General features: G+C 44.7%; 1 long non-coding RNA gene across 1 annotated transcript; it reads left to right on the top strand.

The window, feature by feature from the left end:
- Positions 1–1,047: 1,047 nt before the first annotated feature.
- On the top strand, positions 1,048–6,249 carry LOC128141081 (uncharacterized). The gene is made up of 3 exons (XR_008234891.1): positions 1,048–1,104; positions 4,245–4,412; positions 6,195–6,249. It is a non-coding gene; the product is annotated as an uncharacterized LOC128141081 (long non-coding RNA).
- The last annotated feature ends 2,545 nt before the right edge of the window (positions 6,250–8,794 follow it).

The raw sequence follows: 8,794 nt of genomic DNA, 5'->3' as shown, positions 1-8,794 counted from the left end.
GTCTCTGTCCACTGAACGGAAGCAGAAACAACACAAATAACAAACCGCTCTTGATGGGAGCAAGCTTCAGGCACTGTTGCATGGAGTCACACCTCAACCAGACAGCCAAGGGTGAAGGGTTCCGTGCCTCGTCACAAATTTCTTAAGTCACCCAGTCCCTCCTGACACCCTGTTTGCAGAAGCTGTTGCAACATGAAAGGGTAGCCCGAAAGGGCTAAGTCTTGCGTCACTTATTTTTTCAAGCTACTACAGTGACATTTGTGTTCTTAATTTCAGAGTTGCTGAATTTCATTTAATTTCTATGTATCTACATAGATATTTTTATACATATACATATATATACACAATGGCAAGGACAGACTCTAAGCCAAATGTTGACCTCATGCACAGATAAAAAAGGAAGCTCTACTCATGCCTGTAAGATTACACTGGATTTACAGGGTAAGGAGTGACAGCCAAAGTGTCTGGATGGTATCGTCTACACAGAGTTAAGTTTCCTACACACTCCTTCCCTGCTCTATCCACGTACTGCTAGCAGGGGCCTCACCAAGCCCCTTCCCATGCCCTCAAAGATTCAGAAGTCTTCCCGAAGGAAAGAAGGAGGAAAACCCTCATGTGAAAGGTGGGTTTGGGCAACAGGACTAAGAAGGGGAATTACAACAGAGCTCAAATGCCAGGGAGCGTGATGGGGAAGTCACGATGGGGACTGGGGAGGGGGGCACTGACTGCCACCTCTTGCCAAGCCTGGACTACCCCTGAAGAGGGGAAGTAAAAGAGATGCTGACCCCTCTGAGGGAACACAGGTAAGTATCCCACCTGCCCTCACGGGGGGCTCTGGTCCGGGGGCAGAATCGGGTTTGAACTGGCCCCCGGCAGGTATTGGTTTCACGGGCCGGTTAATCCCAGACAGCATGTGCTAGCCGAGGCGGGATGGTAACACAATCCACATGGAGGGATTTCGTAGGGAGAAAGAAATGCTCCTGCTATGTGGTAGCATTTGTAGCTGGCGGTATTTTTAGCCTCTAAGCTCAGTGCATATGGGCAGCAGCCACAGCCCTGAGAGGATGCGGTAAGAGCTCCAAGGAAGCTGTTTGGGGCAGCCAGGTCAGTAACATAGGGCTTTAGCAAAAAAAAAATATAGGTCTTAGGGCTGGGTTTAGATGAGAGACAATAATAGTTCGCAAGAGCTGGTAGTGCGTCTTGGCTCAGAAATTTAGTTGCAGCTGGCCCATTTCAGGGCTGACCATCAGCCTCATTTTTTTCACTATACGCTTTACTATCTGCAGCTGTAGTTGTCACATCACCAAAAAGTACTGGGCTGGGTTTGCTGTTCCTGTGTTTTTGCAGCTGATCTGTTCCAACTGAACAGAGAAATTAGAAATATCTTAGGCAGCTCTTTTGTCATTCAAGGTTTTGCTGTCACTGCAAATCAAATAAAAAAATGCCCACTTTGTCCAACCACATGTTCAGCTTAAAGTCGAGGCGTGTAAGAGACTTTTTTATTATTTTTGTCCAGTGTTGACAAATCAGGAAAATATCATTCTGATTACAGCAAATGATTTTGGGTTTCTCAATGGGGTAATTCAGATTAAACTGTTCAACCCAAAATGAAATGCACACCTCATCTTCCAGGTGTTTAGTCCTCTTGTTGAGCTTTGTTTCCTTTTAGTTTAAGTCACTTTTAAAATGAAAAATGCCATTTTGAAACAGAAGGTCAAAAAGTTTCATTTGGAAAATGTCAAAACAAAACATTTTGATGGGCTTTTTTGAAGCAGTATTCCGTTAAAGACTGCTGAAACAAGAAGTTTCAAACTTCTTAAGATTTTCCCTTGTCCCTACTTTTTTGACAGAAACTCCATTTCAGGAGAATTACATCTCCTAAGAAAGTTTCTAATCCTAAAAAGATTGTAAAACAAAAGGAAAGTAGAAGAACAAAATTAGAACATCAGCCCACTTTCACTCAGCTAAGCTGTGGTCTTTCTTGCCACCTGAGTGAACCCCCTGAGAGCAAGGAATAGGGATTAGGTGTCCTTGACAGACACTGTTCTTTTTTGGAGAAAGCAGATAGCTCTCAAGAAGAAACAGGGAACATGAATTCGTGAGAATGGTTGTATTGCTTTGCAGGGCAATCCTGAAATCAGCAGAAAAGTGCTGCATCTAGAAATATTTCTGCCCTTTATCCCCATGACCGATTACACAGGCTTTGCAAACTGCCAATAGCTGTGTAGGCAGCGGCACTCCTGTCACAGGGAAGGTGTTTCCATTTTTGCAGAGATTTGTTTGCTTTGTCAAGACCCTGCTGCATGATACTAGCAACCTCTCAAATCCAGACTTGCAGCGCTTTACCGTAAGCAGTAAAGTAATCTTGGAGTCCTGACTTGGCTATCCATATTCCCCACTCTGTTCATAAAATGTTTTGCTGTTTACAGCAGAAAAAAAATAGGTGTATGAACATTATCCTGTAGCTGAGGCCTTTCAGTGACTTCCAGTGAGGAAAATTTAGCATTAGAGATAATGCTTGGTTTTCTGCTGTTGGGTCCTCCCTCCTCCCCCTGCTCTGTCCCCACCTGACACACACACCAGCAGTGATTAAATCAATGGGAATTAATCATATCCTGTGAAAGAAAAGTGGGCCTATAGTTTCCCTTTTCTGTGTGATGGACTAATACAATCAACTTCAGAAATAATTTGTGATTGCTCTTGTCACAGGCTTTTGGCCAAATTAATCAGTGTTACATGCAGACAAATCCAGAACCATTCCCTGGACTTCATCTTTCAGCTCCAAGGTGCATGTGATGCATTCCCTGTATGTGGCGTGCATCACAAACAAAACCAGTGAAAAGTCACAGCGATTTCATCTTAGACGATCACAAATTTCTTGCTGACCTGAAAACCTGAGTAAGGACCTGTGTTTTCCATAACTCGGGAAATTTCACAACCTCGGGGAGGGGAAAAAAGAAAATCCAGAACAGCAAGAAACCGCTTACAAATTCTTCTGCGATGCAAAAATTGCACTGGTCCAAAACAAATCTCTTCTTCCCAACTTCCTCCAAGAGGTGCTTTCCTTCATTTCAACCAAATCCTCTTCAGGCGGCCCCGGTGGCCCCTCTCCCCTTTCGGTCTGGGTGTTCACGCACCAGCGTCAATAAATGCTGAGAAGTGGCCAGCAAGCAAGTCCGTTTTGTCATTAAATTAAGCAAAAGCCATTTTGAGGACTAACTGTACGCTGCAAATTAACACACTCCTGGGCTAATTACCACTTGCCGTGGGCTGGAGGTAGGGGCAAGGGAGCAGCCGGGGGCTGTGCCGTACCCTCTGCCCGGCTGCAGTCAGGGCAGGCAGCCTCACACCAGTGAGAAGTGTTGGCTTTGGAGGGGGGTTCCCCTGCACCCTTCCTTTTCAGTTCTGCGTACGGAGCCGTGGGATGCCCAGCCAGATCCCCAGGTCATCCCGCTGGGATACATAAAGCAGACTGGCTTTGCTGCAGGGTGGGTCCCTTTTCCTGAGGCTGTGCCTGCATGGCAGCAGGACTTGGGTTTGTATTTACTCCCTAAAGCACTCTTGCAGCAGTCACCTCAGCCATGCATCTCATCATGGTGTGATTAGTTATTGAATTAATTACAGTGTGGTGCTGCTAGCTACCTCTCTGCATTGAGTGGGGTGTACGATCAGCTCAGGAGCCTTCTGAGGGGCTGGGCCTTTTAGCATCCTGCTGTGGACTGCAAGAGAAACATGTCCCTGTCTATTTGCAACTCAGACAGCATACAGTTCTCACTCTTACAGCTATCCTGACTGTAGCTATGTCTTTGTCCTGCAGTCTGGCCAACTTCTTTACGATTCATTGTCAAGAAGAAGAGGAGGAAAAAACAGATTTTTTTAAAAAAAGATCCCAAGAGCAAATGCAAAAGCTGGTAACAAAGAAGATGAGTTCCACTGGGATCCAAGAAGTAGGTGTAAGTCAGACATTAAACCCTTTATTTAAGAAAATTAATAAAGTTTTTATTAAATATTAATGAACAAGGCCGGAGTCCATTCTCTCCCTGGTGAGTACTAAGAAAATTAAATATGTCATTCTTCTCTCTTTAATGTCATTGGTAGGGGTTAGTTTTAAGGTTAATTTTTTGCCACTTGACACGTGGATTTCAGGAGGTTTACACAGTATAATCACAACTGGCATTTCACCATGGTGACAGGTTCCTCATAGAGGCTGCCTGCCTACAGAAATGTTCTTTTCCTTTCCTCAGAGGGACCGGGGAAGAGAGTGTCCTCTGTCTGCAAAATATTAGTGCTCAGACTATCAGGGCGCAGTCATGCTCTGCTGCCAATGTACTGCATGATCTTCAACAAGTCATTTCATTTTGAAAAAAGTGTATAAAATTGCCACCAGGATGTGAGCTTCTCCTCAAAATCAGGTGTGTATGTAGAGTGCTGGATTACCTTCAAACCTTGTCTTCCTAGCAGAAAAGCAGCCAAATGCCAATCCAAAAAGTGGGGGAAGGGAAGGGAAGGCAAGGCAAGGCAAGGCAAGGGAGGAATAAGAGAGAAGAAGAGAGGCTCATCTCGTCCTTCCCTGTCATAGAATCATGGTACAGTTTAGGCTGGACAGGCCCTTGGAGGTTTCCAGTCCAACCCCCCACTCAAAGCATGCCTAACTTTAAACTTAGCGCTGGTTGCTCAGGCCTGTCTGGTTGAGTTTTGGCTGTCTCCAAGGATGGAGAGTCCACAGCCTTGCTGGGCATCTGCTTCAGTGCTGAACCACTCTCACAGCGATCTTTTTTTCCCTATACTCAGTCACAATTTCATTTACTGTGACTTGATGCAAATGCTGCAACTATCACCTTGCTCTGATGCGGCAGCAATCCCACAGAAAGGCAATGAAGTCCCATGCTACGTTACTCTCATCCCTGAACCACCTCCCTAGATGAGGAGAGCACTGGGACACCCACTGTGCCAAAGCATCATGTTTCTGCAGGAACGGATGGCCAGCTGTGACGGTGAAGCCTGGTCCTTCAGAGAGCAGGTAGGGGAATGAGAACAGTCCCGTCCTCTCAGATCAGTCCCGAGAGAGCATCCAAAGGCTCCTCTGCAACGAGGAGCCCGGGGCAGGCAGACTCTGCCCCAGGGTGCCACCAGCTTCCCCAGCCCTTGTGAAAACCCATTGGGCTTCTTGGCTAGAAGTCCCATGGGGAAGACAGCATTATTTCATTTTCAAGGGACTTGAATATTCTGCCTGCCTATGGCCTTTATCAGCCTGAGCTCTTTTTGTAGCCCTGCCATCTAAAGTTATTGTTCGCATACTGTAGCTAATTCCTTTTGATGATTTTCACAGCAAATACAGCTTCTCGAATACTTGTTATGCCAACTCTGTGGATGCTGGCTTTGCACATAAGGAAAAAAAAAAATACATGGATGGATCGTACATCCATCTGTAGGTAAATTAAAAATGAGAGCTACTCGGCGACTGCTCTTGACATGTGTAGGCATTTCTGTGTTGCGTTTGTTTTGGCTGACAAAGCAGGAAACTGTGAACATCCTTAAGGTTAAGAAAATGCACATGGACAAGGCATGATATTTTGAAGAGTATCTTGACCCAAACCTGTGATCAAACAAAAAGGAAATAGCATTTGAAAAATAAGTAAAGGATCACTAAGATATTCAGGGCCTTGGAGGGAGAAATCTGCTTACACTTTTCCTGGCATTTTGCCTGTCAAATTATGAGCTTATTTGTGGTGCTAAATGCTTTGCTTGTGTCTCAGAAAAATGCAGGAACTGCTGGCTTTTTTTTCCAATGGAAGGGAGAAGTTGTTAATGATCCCAAAGGTTAAGAAATTGGCACCTTCGAAAGGTAGCACTCCTTTATTTATTCATCAGCTGGGCTCTGTGTGAGCTCCCAACGTGCAGGATTGCCCACTTGACTGCCTGCCTTCCCCAGAGATCTCTCTGCATTTACCTGTGTGTGCACACGGGCATCAGCCTATGTATAAAGGAGGATTACGTTTGCAGCCAGAGATATAGTAGAGATATACTTGGACCAAAACTATAATGTTCTATAGACAGGGGTCCCAAACCAAACATCTTTGTTGGACCTTTTCTTTGTTTGAGCTAAATCAAGCTCTGAATTGCACTATACATCCAAAGGCTTCAGAGACATTCAGCTCTGGCATAGGCTATGTGTTTATGTCTTTATCTTCTAGATCCATATAGAGGTGATGTGCCCAGGACCACTGATGTCCCAACCCATACCCCTTGGTAAGTGAGCAACTAATCCCAAAAGGGTTGGCATAGGGGTGAGAGATGACTGCCCACGGTCCCCCCTACAGAGGACCTTGGGTCTCAGGGTCTTTAATGTCATAGTTTATAGCACAATGTCATGCAGGCATTTGGCTTCAGAAAGGGCTGTGTGAAACCCGAACTCAGGCACATCCCTGTTAAGCATTTTGCTGTCTTTGAAGCCACAGGATGCCCCAGGGCACATGGAAATGCTCTTTCCAGCTCAGCTTATCAGGACCAGCCCTGATGTTCCTCAAAAAGGGAAGAGGAGTCCCCTTCTGCTCTGCCTGTGTCGCCTCTGTTTTGGCATGCACAAGGCCTAGGGCAGGTGGAAAGGATCAGAAGAAACACAGCTACTTCACCCTTTCTGCCCTGTCTTTAACCTGCTGCTTCTGTTTATCACCAGAGGGGCCTCTCTGAAGCATGGATGTGTGGCAGTGACCCTATAGAGGTGCTTAACAGTCCTTATACCCAAAATGGAGGAGACCCTCTGGATCAGGTCAACCTTTTATCTCCAGTTTTCAGAGACTTTGCTAGAGGACAGGTGAGTGCATCAGCTTAGAAAATCCTATCTATTGAGAGCAGAAGGTATTACCTGCTTAGGCAATTGCTTAGGCAATTAAGTGTAGTGAATTTTCCTCGACACGGGTATCTAGAGAAATCAAGAATCAACTCTGCTTGTCTTTCCATTCAAACTTCTCTCCAAGGGAGCACAGGAAGGGAAAAAATTGGAGGAAATTACAATAAACTTCATCCTAAGCATTGTAAGCCTTGCATCCATCCTTCAGCTTGCCCCTTACCTTTTCTGTTTAATTTAAAATATTCATCCTTCAAAGGGAAAAAAGAACTTTGAAAGGAGGTATGGAGCAAACTTGTTAAAAATACAGGTGAAATTTCCCTGCTTGTTTGTGCAACTGAGTACAGAAAATCAAAAAGTGTTCTGGCAGAGGAAGAAATGCATTTATTGACGTATCATGCTGTAGCAGTGCACAGAGGTCTCTAATGAGAGCATAGAATCATAGAATCATTTAGGTTGGAAAAGACCTTTAAGATCAGCGAGTCCAACCACTAACCTAGCACTGGCAAGTCCACCACTAAACCATGTCCCTAAGCACCACATCTACACATCTTTTAAATACCTCCATGGATAGTGACTCCACCACTTCCCTGGGCAGTCCATTCCAATGCTTGACAACCCTTCAGTGAAGAAATTTTTCCTCATATCCAATCTAAACCTCCCCTGGCACAACTTGGGGCTGTTTCCTCTTGTTCTATCACTTGTTACTTGGGAGAAGAGACCAACACCCACCTCACTACAGCCTCCTTTCAGGTAGTCGTGAAGAGCGATAAGGTCTCCCCTCAGCCTCCTTTTCTCCAGACTAAACAACCCCAGTTCCCTCAGCCACTCCTCATAAGACTTGTGCTCTAGACCCTTCACCAGTTTCATACGCTAAGTAGTCCTTATTTACATGGGAAGTGGTTACTTTACCAGCAGGAAAAAGTAATGCACTGAGAGATCAGGCTTCATACCTCAAAGATGAGAGCTGAGCAACTTTGAAAAGTGTGTTTAGTCTGGCTTAGCTGTGTGCCGCAGAGATGGGATACCAGTGCCAATCTCCTCAGGTGCAGGCCAGCACCTAATTAGATGCTGACTCACACATCCTCTTGCATGTATCACACGTACACCATACACTGGGATGCGGAGTTTGCTATCTGAAAAGCCCCTAGCATTCAGTTTGCGCTAGATAAATAACAATGGCATTAATGGACTAAAATTTTAACATAAAAGACTAACTGTTGTAATTTCTTCTTTGTATGATTGGAGCTAACAGCATCTTCTTTTCTCGAAGGGAGACTGCTTTGAAAGGATCAAGAACAGCTCTGCAAAAGTGGGAGGAAGGGACATTTATATAACAATAAGCCTTTTCCCCCTTAATTTTCTCAGTTGGCTGCACAGTCTTCTCCTGTCTTTTGATGAGATCTCTTAATAAAAACATTAAAAGGATGAGCATAGGCAGCTCCATTTCCAGTAATAGGATGGGTATGAAGCCAATGAGAAAACTTCATTTCATAAAACCTCCCTGCTGAAATCTACCCTACCTCAGCGTTTATCAGCTTCTCTGCTTTATTGTCTATTTATAATGGAAATAGCTCAGCTTCAGCTCTTACTCATCAAGCCATGTGGATGACAATGTCAACTGACACCAGTTTTCATAAGCTAAAAAAGCTGCCCTAGGGTAAGCAGCAGTGAGACCAATCACATTTAGTGATTAATATTTCCTGCTTCAGAAAAGATAAAGACACACATGCAGTTGAAATTAGACTTCACTGGCAAAGATGACTTGAGAGAATAGCTGGGCAAACATCAGGTTTCTGAATGAAGGACCAGTGGCTCGATTCTTCAGTGGCATTGCCCAGTGCAGAAATGAAGTTTTCTGGCTGTGTTACACAGACAGGCAAGCATTAAAAAATAGAAAAAGGATTTGCCTCCTGTTATCCTGTGACCACATCTATTCCCTGAGCC

Source organism: Harpia harpyja, chromosome 4 (genome assembly GCF_026419915.1).
Source record: "Harpia harpyja isolate bHarHar1 chromosome 4, bHarHar1 primary haplotype, whole genome shotgun sequence".
Lineage (NCBI taxonomy): Eukaryota > Metazoa > Chordata > Aves > Accipitriformes > Accipitridae > Harpia > Harpia harpyja.
Note: the sequence above shows the minus strand (reverse complement) of the source record. Positions and strands in the feature narration are given on the sequence as shown.